Source organism: Aptenodytes forsteri, unplaced genomic scaffold, assembly GCF_000699145.1.
Source record: "Aptenodytes forsteri isolate BGI_AS27 unplaced genomic scaffold, ASM69914v1 Scaffold140, whole genome shotgun sequence".
NCBI classification, from domain to species: Eukaryota; Metazoa; Chordata; class Aves; order Sphenisciformes; family Spheniscidae; genus Aptenodytes; species Aptenodytes forsteri.
This window is the reverse complement of record NW_008794232.1, coordinates 463,386-475,773: the sequence shown is the minus strand read 5'-3', so window position 1 is coordinate 475,773 and position 12,388 is coordinate 463,386. Positions and strand designations below refer to the sequence as shown.

Here is a 12,388-nt window from a genome sequence, read left to right as displayed (position 1 = left end):
TTCATGGCGGTCAAATATATTAACAAAACAGTCCTTACCCCTCCAGAACAGACTGTATAATTTAGTAGTGCAGATGTAACTAATTCAAGACTAACAATGGCTGAAACTTAAAGGATGAGAAAAGTTTACACAGCGAGTTCCTTTAATGATGCATTTTAAGCTGCACTTCTACCAACAGTAAGAAAGTTTCAAAGCCTGGCATCAGGCTTAAATATATTTCATTTTTTGCTATTCAGAAGAACCTGCTATCCTGAAAATAAGATTCATTTATCATTTGTTCTCAAAATACTATTTTTTGTGTGACCAGCACCACTTTCCTGCACATTTATTCCAACAAGAGCCATTCCTACCTTAGAACTTCTATAGAAGAGTCTGCAGAACAGCAATAGTGGAGATTGTTAATACTATTTTAAATGTAACAGCTAAAAAACTAGTTAAGATATTAGTGGAGTATCTTTTATAAGCACTTAAGATTTATCAAGTATGAAAATTGGCCTTACCTTAGGGAATTGTGGAATTTTTTTACTGGAATCAAAACTTTTTGTCCCAACTTCATATTTTTATTGATGACTACATCAATATACTTTTCTTCTTCCTTTCCTTCCCCTTTTTGGAATTTCTCAATTTCTGTTAAAGGAAAAAAGTTAAAGGAAAAATGTTAGTTATTTTCTGACTTTAATACAACAATCTAGAAGCTGAGAATCTTCAAAGGCAGTATAAAATAAAAACTTTAGAACTAATACTGTACAACTTCATATTTTTATTGATGACTACATCAATATACTTTTCTTCTTCCTTTCCTTCCCCTTTTTGGAATTTCTCAATTTCTGTTAAAGGAAAAAAGTTAAAGGAAAAAAGTTAGTTATTTTCTGACTTTAATACAACAATCTAGAAGCTGAGAATCTTCAAAGGCAGTATAAAATAAAAACTTTAGAACTAATACTGTATGGCATTAATGTATAATTAATACATATAATTAGTTACATAGGTCAATGGGGTAAACCATGTTTTGCTTTTTCAGGCTTTTTTGATACTCATGTTCATATCAGCACCCTGAATTAGCATTGCAAGCATTTTAAATGCTAACTTTTAGCTCAATACTTAGGATACATTTACATTTTATACGGCTCAAGCAGGAAAAACTATTCTTAGATACCATTATTCATTTTTAAATTCAAAAACTTACAGCATAGCTTAATACTCGACTATTTTATCCCTCTATAGTATAAACAAAGTAGAGTTTTAATGGTGGTTGTCTACAGGGCACTTATGAGCAAATGTCAAACCAATCTTTCAAAATTTCAGGAATATAATTGAGGCACATACCCAAAAGCCTGAGATTAGTGTTATACCAATGACAACAGAATTAGGAATGAGATTTAGAAGTTCAAACCCTGGCTGCATGACTACTCATTCCAGAGCTACATACAAAACTGATTCTTGATTATAATTCTCTCCAAATATTGACTCTCCAGTGTGCTAATGAAAAACTGCATTTCATTGGTGGGGAAACATGAGCATACAAGGAGACTAAAAATGAAGCACTGCCCAAAGTCTTTGCTGGACTGGAGTCCAGCACACCGAGTCGCAGTGTTAAACATGTTAGCACAGGACATACCAAAATCCAACCAATTTCAGAAGTGCAACTAAAGTTCTTCTACGGACATCTAGCATTTGTCCTCCCAAATCTTCAAATATCTTGTTAGTTTTTCCCACAATAAAACACATCTTAATCTTACACATCTTACACTCTACCTAACCAGTAGAAGTTAGTGACATTTATCAAGACCTTGAAGTTTCTTTAGTGGGAATGTGATCTTATGCCAACAGGAGACAATAACAAAAACTTTTGAGTGCAAAGAAACCCATCAAAAATATAGAAGGAGAAAGCATCCTTTAGGTACACTAAGACAATTTGGTTTGAAAGTACTTCCAATGAAAAACAGAAGTAGTAAACCAACACATTTCTTACTAATGAAAAAATCCATGCATCATTAGCAGCTTTGTTTAATGAATACCAGTCCATTCCCATTTACCACAATAGAAATGAAAATGCTAACATCTTTCCCAATAACTGAAACTCCAGTCTTCTGTGCGAGTTTTCACCTCACTAGCACAGAACAGGAAATAAATACAATTGCATTTATTCAAGTTAATGCTCAGCAACTGAAGAACTAAGAAAGCCAAACTACCCTAAGACTACCTGAAGGCTTCTTGAAAGAAAAGCCTTCCCCAGCTATACTTTCAAATCTTCTTGGTAAGTCCCTAGGAAGTTTGATTCATATTGATTCTAGTAGTGTAAACATTCTGGAGGAGCCCTATCAAAGCAACCTTCATCTGGATTCTATGATTCTATGATTCTAAAGCAACCTTCCTCTCAAGTGTCCTTTATGTTGCTGCATGCTCAGAAAAAACTCCAAACCCCTCAGCCTACAGGCTGACAACTACTGAGGAACATATTTTAACAGCTGAATCCAGGTAAAAGTGGAATTCAGATGTTCTTTGTAGATGTCACTTTATGGACTAGAGAGTTATGGGCAAATAGAGGTAAAGTTACACTGAAATTCATTTCCAGATGAAAGACTGAAATTGTATAGGGCATGATGTTCCCACTCAGAAAGCAGGTGACATTTTTTAGAAGTCAAAGTTTCTGAATATCACATTCAGACATAAGAGTGTAGTACTATCACATCACTCAAATACAAATAAGCTACTTTTAACACCCCTGCTTCCTGATATAACAGGGGCAGTTATGGTAAAGCTCTGATTTCTCTTGGAAAACAAGTATAAATACTTAGATGTTTGTATGTTTTACAAGTGGAAAACAGAAACATGACTGATTTTTTAATGCTGCAGTTGGTATACACTATTAACAGTATAAATACCCAAAGCACAAAAGTGATCAGAAGTATGCTGTTCTTTAGCAACATTTTACACCAAGAAATACCAAATATTAAAATTGTAATAAAAATACATCCACTTTGTTATGACTGAAGCAAATGCAGTTACAACAAAATTTAATATGACTTCATTTAGTATTGACTTTAAATGTTAGGACGAGAATTTGTTCAGAAAAGCAGAGTTCAACTCCATTCAAGATTAAAAATTAATGCACTGTGCTACAGTATTTTGGAACAGATCAGTGCACCAAAGGCTCCTGGTAGCTACATTGATACAAGATCTTTAGAAGTTTTCAGTAGTTATAATTACTGTTACAATGAAGGATTTTTTCCTGAAGTAATCTAAACTTACAAAAAAAAGTACCTGTAACAAATCCCACCATGTTTTTATGAACTAGTAAAGCTAAAAATTTGTTTTCTCCTGTTGAGTCATATACTATTGTACACAACTGCAATCCCCCACCCACCTGAAAATTTAATTTCATAAAAATTGCATTTCTAGAAGTAGTACGGAATTTTAAATTAGAACCACAAGTTTATGAACAAACAATGGTTTAAGGACCTTCTTACAAATTGCGAAGAAATATTACACCTAAAAGTGAGTTTTGTTTCAGGAACATTCAGATGTCTCAGATGGACCTGTCAAGGTTAATAAGTATAAGGAGTTAAGAGCAGAATTCTAACAATATCTCAATAACACTCCTCAGATGAGCCAGCTGCATAAATTCCTTCAGAGATCAATACACTGTTATTTGTATTTCCTAAATATTTCAGCTTACATAAGTTATTGAACTCAGTATTTGAAGGACTTGACTGCAACTTCATTAATGCTAGATATGCTCATTCTATAGTATTTTGATTTACTTAATACAAAAAAATTAAAAAGGTCATAGAAAGAACATTCTTGCTCTAGTAAGCACTCAACTTGAAGTGGCCGAAGAAATCCGTTCATTACTCTGAAGATCAGTTTTTTCTTCAAAAAACCAGCCATAGCCCATTGCCATAGCACTACAAAATAAAGGATTTTTTCCTATTATGGTCCAAAGTTAATCAAACTACTTAAGACTTTATGCATATTCATCACTGCTATCATAAGACTTTCATTTTGAATGAACAATGTCAAGGGCACTGAATTACTGAAAGTTTATCTTGCATTGAGACCACATTTTATATCAGATTTTTCTGTTTTTTTCTTGTCATTTCTTTGCACTGAAATCTAAGATGAATATGAAATAAAGTTAAGCATTAACATTTTACCCATATCTGCACAGCTCATTTGGTATCTATCACAAAAGATAGATCAAGCTTTAGATAATTAGGGAAAAATCATGCCAGATCACACAGAAAATCCAATCAGATTTTCAAGGTCAAATGGATAGGAAGATTTGCCTTTTCCTAATCCTTAGACTACATTCTGTACTGCTTAGCTATATGAAGCTATGACATTTCCTAGATCACAAATAGTAAACAGACATGTGATTAAAGCTTCCCTTAATGCTAGAGATTAAAATCCCATGTTCTCAGACCAAAGATGCAGGCTAATGCAACAGTCCAGGAATTTAACTGGATGAAACAATAACTGCACGGATTTTTTTCTTTACATTTAATCATAGAGAGATCTAAGCAATGACTACTCCTCAGTTAATTCACCAAATAATGTTGCTAGATACATGGGATAATGACAAAGTAGGATTGTTCCACGTTAATCTTTAGGTAGAATTAATCTTCCTGTGGCAGAACTACAAGCCAGAATTCCAGCTCCCTCTGCTAAGCCAATATAAATACTTGAGTTTAAATGTAGAACAAAGTGATGCTCTGTATTTGTCTGTGGTAAACCAATAAAATCAATGTAAGATCAGATGTCAAACTCTGAGTAAACAGAAGTGTTTACTGAGTTAATACATTAACATGTATTAACATTATGTTAATGTATTAAAACACTAATACAATGTTTCCAAAACACAAGATCAGGAGAAACAGGAACCAGGTAAATTTGTCTGCAAATCCTTAAGAAACATTCTACTATTTTTCCTTAGATTCAGAAGGCTTATCAGACCCCCTATTAAATCCCAATCATTTCATACTAATTTTTTCTACTTCAGATGGAAGAACAAGTGAAGAATCCAAGGCTCAAATTCTAGGACACCCAAATGATCCTGGCTTCAGAAAACATAGGGGGTTGATGGAACTGCACTGCAATTTCACTAGAAATAGTTTCCACATTAATTTTGAAAATTAAAATATTGTAAGAATAACATTATCCTTTATAAATACTCCTAAATAACACTTGACTGAAATACACTGAAGAGGTTTGGGAAATTACTAACATTAGACAACAGCAGCAGTATATGTTGCTTTATTTGGATGATTCCAATTTTACTAGCTTGTAGCTAAGAGAAAGAAGCATTGAAATTTAGACCAAGTCAACCAAACAAGCCTGCTATACAAGTACTGAAACATGCCCCAATAACAATAGTATTTCTCAGTAAATTCTCAAAACTTCATAGCTGACTTAAGAAACCACACCATCTCCAGTTCAGAAAGCTCTTAAGTCAAATTGAAGGCTGTGGAAGTATCTTTATATACTTTCCCTGGCCTTTTACTTCTTGAAAAAACTCTGCTATTGACCATTGCTGGAGATAAAACACTGAGCTAGATGGGTATCTGGCCTGACAGTACAACTCCTTACTGTTTCACATTAGAAAAAAATCAAAATGATGGTACTATAAAAACCAGACTTTGGCTTATTAGTTTGCATTTTATAAAGATCTTTAAGGAACACACCCAAGCTTTGATAAGAGACAAGCTTCCAGAGGAGGAGCAGGACAACTAAAGTCAGTTGTAGCAGAATTTCAGAACAAAAACGTTTTCCTTAATGGAAGAAAAAACATGGACAATATCAGTTCAGTTTCCTCAAACTTCCTACAATCCTTCCAGTTCAGAGTATCAGTAAGTACTTCTGAAACAGTCTTTGGGATTAAAACATTACTTCTATACCATGTGTAAAATTCTCCAGCACTCTATACTGTTTCTTATTTGAAAATTTTCATTGTGGCAAAATCCATACTTATATCAGAAGGCACATTTTAAGCACACCTATCCTGAAAATACTGGCAGTTAGAACTTTTGCAATGAAGCTAAGTCATAAAAAAGTCTGCTATGCTGGATGTTGATTTAATGTTCACAGTCCTTCCATGACTTGTTCTGCTAAATCCAAAGTGCAGTAACATAGGATGATGAACCCAACAATAGTTCTAATTGATGATGTTGATGACAGCTTAATCTCATTACTGTCATAATAAAATGGTCTCAACTGTGCTTCAGATCACATCTCTTACACTGGAGAGGTGTATATTTACTTTATCCCCCCCCCACTAATGGGGCAATTAAAAGTTACCCAAAACACTACCTCTCCAACAAATATTTGTCTTTTCAGCTGAAAATAGTACTGTACAACATGAACTATAATCCACACACTAAGGCTTAATACATTTCAAAAGGTTTTCTGAAATAAACCCCACAGATTTCCTGAACGCAGCCTTTAAGAGACCCACTACTCTCCCTGTCCTCATCAGTATGAAGCTGGATGACCCTCCCAATATTTTCACTAAAACAGAAGATGTAAACTTCGCCTCCTGCTTTTACGTATCTTAAAAGATGTCTAGCATAGCCTAGTTTGCTTTAAAACAGTTTCTCTGTGTACATATTCACAAGAGATGCAGAATTCCTGTTTGAATTGTATGTAGCATCCCAATCCCCCAGAAAAAATAAAACACAATTAAGACAGCAGCAACTAAACATTTTCTGATGTAATTAAATGTCTGATGTAAGCAAATATCCTTTTTTCCCACCCACAAAATTTTTCCAAAGCAAGTACTGATTAGTGTATCTTCATGAAAAAAGCAAAATTAGAGAACTAGAGTAATCAAGCAAATAAAACAAAAATAGCCTCAAAAATTTTAAAATAAGGGAGTTAGATATGTGGAATGGCTACATCTAGATCCATCCTGAATGGGTCTAAAAGACTTGAATCAAAAATGTAATATTTTCAATTTTTAATGCAGTGCTCTATTACTGCACCCATCCCCATTCCTCTATGAACTTCAGAAAATTCCACCTATCCTCCTCAGCTTTCATTTTGGTACTTTAAAAAAGCCTTTTTAAATGACAAATACAGCCTCCACAGTAGGTCCTAATTCTGAACTGGCATAAAAACTAGTACATTAAAAGCATGAACTGTGCATAAGAAACATTGGAATTTGTTTCAACAAATGCACATTATTACAATAGTTGAATTCAAAATAACTGTCTTTTATGTGCCACCTTAATTTTGTAGAAGCAACTGACAATGAATCTAATTTGAATTTACAATGAGTGGTTCATGCTAGAATGTCTACAACATTCAGCATACTCAAATTAATAATATCCCTGTTGAAGGACTTAAACCAATCTTTATTTAAATTGCATTCACAGGCATTGTAAGTTCTATTATACAGTCTAAGTACTACTGTCTGCACTGATCTGAAAATACATTTCAGTCACCAATATGACAAATATTTTGAATAGGCCTTTTTATTTAAGCAATTCAAAACTAATTGAACACCTATTACCTTCACATCAAAGATGACTACACTAAGATCTGTTCAGACTGGTTAATATTAGCAATAAAGTAGAAAGTACCACAGTAGAAACTGTCAAAAGTAACATCTAAGATATTAACAGAAGTTCAGTCTTGCTCAGGAAAAAAACAAGATATAAACATAGGCTTCAGCCCCATATACCCTCCCTACTCCACTGAAAATTACTATTTATCTCATTATGAAGAGACCTTCTGAACTTACAAAGTGCTAAAATTTCCTATGATTTACCTACTGTTAACAGTTTTCTTTAAACATGAATGTTTGTACATTAGCACGGTCAGGAACCTATTAACTGCAAAAATGTCAACTCATTTGCTCCATAACTTAAAAATAAAAAATTCCAAAGGCTACATATATGGAAAAACATTACCCAATGTCCTACAGTCAAGTACTTCAAACTTGATGCTGCATCTATCATGATGAAAACATTTGACTTCCCTGTTCCTCTCTGCTTCAGGAAAACCTAACCTTGCTGCCTAAATATTGGAAAAAGCATTGGCTTTTGTCCTGCTTTGAGCAGGAAAGTGGACCTTCAGAGGTTCCTTAAAGCCTCAGGCATCCTATGATTCTTCCTATAAGGTGTCCAAAAAGGGACCCATGCTGTCTTGTATTTACCTACTGTATCTACTGAGCAACAGCCTGTAGATAATACTATTCCCTTTCTGCAAGTACTTTTTTGTGCTTCCATATGACAGCACAAGTAGCCGCCAAGCCCCAAAGGCAAAGCTCTGGAAGCCCTCTAAACTATTTAGATGGTATGGTAGGAACAAAATGGGGGAGATAGTATTAAGTAAAGTAGTTCCCTCAAAAAGCAGCATGTGCAATACGTGACAATTGGCAGTATAGATATAAAGCTACTTTGGATGCAGATTTCAAATGTAAATCCATGAGTTTTTATTTCAGAAGGGGATCCAATGTACAGATCATCTTATACTATTTGGGGCATAGGGCTTAGACAAAATGAAGCTAATATTTTGTATCAAGAGCCCTTACAAAAGCTGTTCCATCTTTTTCATTTATATGTATGAACACGATCAGGTAGCCCTTACACAAGATTTAACTTGTCATCTTCGTGAGTCATCAAGAAGGGTCTATAACCTTTCTTCCTTACTATGTACATAGCACTATTCAATAAACTTCCTGTGATTCCTTCAACAACTTTCACAAGAAAGAAAAGCATAATTCAGATCTCATTTGAAAAAAGGATATAACCTGCAGATCTTAATATGCATATATCACATTTTAAACTATTGCCAAATTGAAACACTAGTTATAGCATATCCGGTTACTGAACCCTAAAGCAGACAGACTTGAGCACTATTAAAGACCACATTTAAAGCTTTTTCAGGCACTGGCAAAGACAGCACAGTATACAAATCTGCCAACAGATTCAAACAAACCATATTTAATACTGGAGGATACCTACACTACCAAAACACATCTTAGTAGGGTACCTTCCATCCTCATATTTTGTATAATTCATAGTTACACAAGTGTACAACTGTTTACCTAGCATTATGCAAGATTTATGTAGCCATCAGCAAGACAAAGTAGTGTTATCTTCCCCTACTTCTCTAAAAATTGTTTTTAGCAACTCTAGAGCTTTGCCAGAACCCTCCATCCCAACTGACAGAAGGCCAGGGTACAGCCTCACTATGGCAACCCTTAATTCAGTAATGTGTCATATCCTATTGATAAATCCTAAAAGAACACAATTCACACCTATAAGTTGCAATTTACTTGAAATAATCACTAAACTAGATATTTCAGGAAACATATACAAGCATTGATGGAGCTGGCTGATGTCATTGACAGGCTACTCTTTCTGAAAGGTCATGGTCATCAGGGAACATTCTGGATGACTGAAGCAAAGCAAGTATCAGTCTTATCTTCAAGAGCAAGGAAGAGGATCTGGGGAACAACAGGATGGTACAACTCACCTTGATCCCTTGGAAGGTGATGCAGTAAACAGCCCTGGAAAACCATTTCCAAGCATATGAAGGACAAGGTGATTGTGAGTCATCCACATGGATTTATGACAGGGAAGTCACACCATACCGAACTAAGAGCCTTCATCAATATGGGTACCTTTGCATCAACAATATGAGTACCTCCAGATGAGACAAAAGCAGCTGATGCTGTCCATCTCATCTGTAGTAGGGCTTTTGATACTGTCTCCCATACCATCCTCATGTAAACTGATGAGGTACAGGCTAGAGAAATGGACAGCAAGGTGGACTGAAAACTGACCCGCCTGGCTCAAAGGTTAGTGGCATCACAACCAGTCCAGCTGGAGGCCAGACACTAGTGGTGTGCTCCAAGGGTCAATACTGTAACATCTCTGCCAGTGACCTGGATGATGGGACAGAGTGCAGCTTCAGCAAGTTTACAGATAATAGAAAACTGGGAGAAGTGGTTCAAACACCAGAGGGTTGCAATGACACTCAGAAGTACCTTGAGCTGGAGAAACTGGCACACGGGAATCTCATTTAGTTCAAAGGGAAGTGCAAAGTCCTGTACCTGTGGAGGAATAACCCCATGCACCAGAACAGACTGGCAACCAAACAGCTAGAAAGCAGCTTTGCAGAAAAGGACCTGGGAGTCCTAACAAGCTGAACACTAGCCAGGAATGTATGCTTGAAGGCCATCATCATCCTGGGCTGCACTAGAACAGCACTGCCAGCACTTTGAAGATGGTGATCCTTCTTCTCTGCTCAGCACTGGTGCAAGTTTTAGCAAACTACTTGTTTGTTTCTACTGTTTTGCAGAAGAGTTTTGAAAAGATTTTTTTAAAAGAAAGATTTGTTCCATTTTTGGTATTTTTAAAGACTACTAGTTCTAGTGAATTCCGTCCCCACCCCAAGATTTATTTCTCATTAAATACTGTAGCGCAGAAAGCCATGATTTTTTTACCTGAAAGCATGCTAGAAATTCATGTTGCATCATAGGATTACATGTGCTCAAACAGTCCAGAGAAACAGATTTGGACAGATCCGACGTACAGCAGTCCATTGTTTCCCCTCTCCGTAGCCCCACTATCACTCTGCTCTGCATGGCTGGAAGTGTACACAATCTTCCAAAGTTACACATCTCTTCCCACTGCTTCCCAGAACACCATGGTGTCTAAAATACATTTCTGTCCAATAAAAACTTACTACTCATATTTCAGTGTTAGGGAAAGGAACGGAGATGAGGCTATCACAACTACCTGTAATGCGTCTAAATTCTCACATTGAATTCAGTGAAACTCAGAGTTAGCACCAGACACTAGGACTGGACTGTTAGGACTTAGAAAAGTCATACCCACTGGATCCAACATAACCATTACCAACTCTTACTGCAGAAATTGAGAAAAACATCTGTAAGTTCTGTGACACCGCACTGGTCAAGTGAACTAGGAAAGGGAATGCTAACCACTACTTTGGTGCCTGTAAAAGATTAGCTACTGAAAACAGTATATGCTGGAACAACCTTCATGCACATCTGTGTTGACTCAGCCTACTGTTCAGAAGTTTCTCAGCTTGTTGATTCTAACACAAGTTTCCTGGTCCTTTGATGTAAATTGCTCTGAGATTCCTGAGACTTCATCTCTGCAACTTTGTTGACTAAAGCACAAACTATTGATGTGTAAGTAAGGTGTGTGAAAAGGTAGACTTGTGCAGAAAGAGGATGAAGCCACAGGTGAATGTGAAGGGACATAACATTGTGGTTGGGTTGTATTTTAATCCATAAAACAAATATAGCTAAAGAATTTGAAAAATGCTTTCAGAATACTTATGAAAAAGGTAGCAACCCAAAGATCCTAAAGCATTTGTATATTTTGGTCCACAGATGTACAAAACAAACCTATGGAGGTTAGTTGGTACATGTAGAAGAAAGGGGACTAATTCCAGCACACCACTCTGGATTACTTTAACACACCTCTAATCCTTCAGAACTCCACTAGAGCCATTGCCAGCAGACAAAAGAGGCAAAACACTACTTTTGATACAATTATTGTAGGCAGTACTTTTACTTTATTGTCATCCATTACAGTCCTTGGCTGCAGTAACATAGCTTGGCAGAAAAAACATAAAGGCAGCTTGTACATCTACTGCCCTATGGGAAAGAGCAGCTTAAAAAAAAAGTCATGTGGAAATGTTATGTATGAACTTCAACATAAATTGAATGTTTAAAACGCTTAGCATCCAAGTTAACAGTTAACTAGCAGAGGGATAACATTAATAACTATCCCTTCCACATGCTTAATAGCAGGTGAATCCAAATATCTTTTCTGTGTATGAAGATAAATATTACAGAATTAAGCAGATTGCTACCACATTCAATTGTTTCCAAATATTATTTGTTAAGCTTATTCTCATAAAATCAGTTGAATCACTTCATGGAATTTTAGACCAAGATCAGACTTCCCTAGAAGTGTGATAAACCTTGAAAGTCCAGCTCATGGACTCATTCCATCTGCAACTCACACGGGAAGGAACTAACATCCCTGCCAACAGACCAGTTTCTCCAGGAAAAAAGTGAAATTTAAGTCTGCAATAAGCCAATTCTCTGTAGGACCATGTGCTATCCATGTAGCACCTTCACTGAGGAAAGCAATCTTCCAACTTTTATGGCATCTGTCAGAGAAAGTTTCTTAAACTAGTATTTCTAGCATTCACCTAACAGAACATTATTCATAATTTTCCAGATTTAAGAAAAAATGAAACAGTCCTTCATAATTTATACCTGCATAAGTCTCTGAAATAACAACCAACTTATGCCAGTAAGCTTTTACTGAAACATACCTTGTAAATAAAGTTAAATATACTACAGTTTTAGTAGCATTTATGGGATGGTTCTACTTGC

At 35.7% G+C, this 12,388-nt stretch overlaps 1 protein-coding gene across 1 annotated transcript in view; it reads right to left on the bottom strand.

The window, feature by feature from the left end:
• Window positions 1–629, bottom strand: part of KHDRBS3 (KH RNA binding domain containing, signal transduction associated 3) — a 71,013-nt gene extending 70,384 nt beyond the window's left edge. Inside the window, exon 1 of the mRNA XM_019473779.1 lies at window positions 501–629. The gene's annotated coding sequence lies outside the window, so the exon portion shown is untranslated. The remainder of the gene's footprint in view (window positions 1–500) is intronic.
• Window positions 630–12,388: the final 11,759 nt, after the last annotated feature.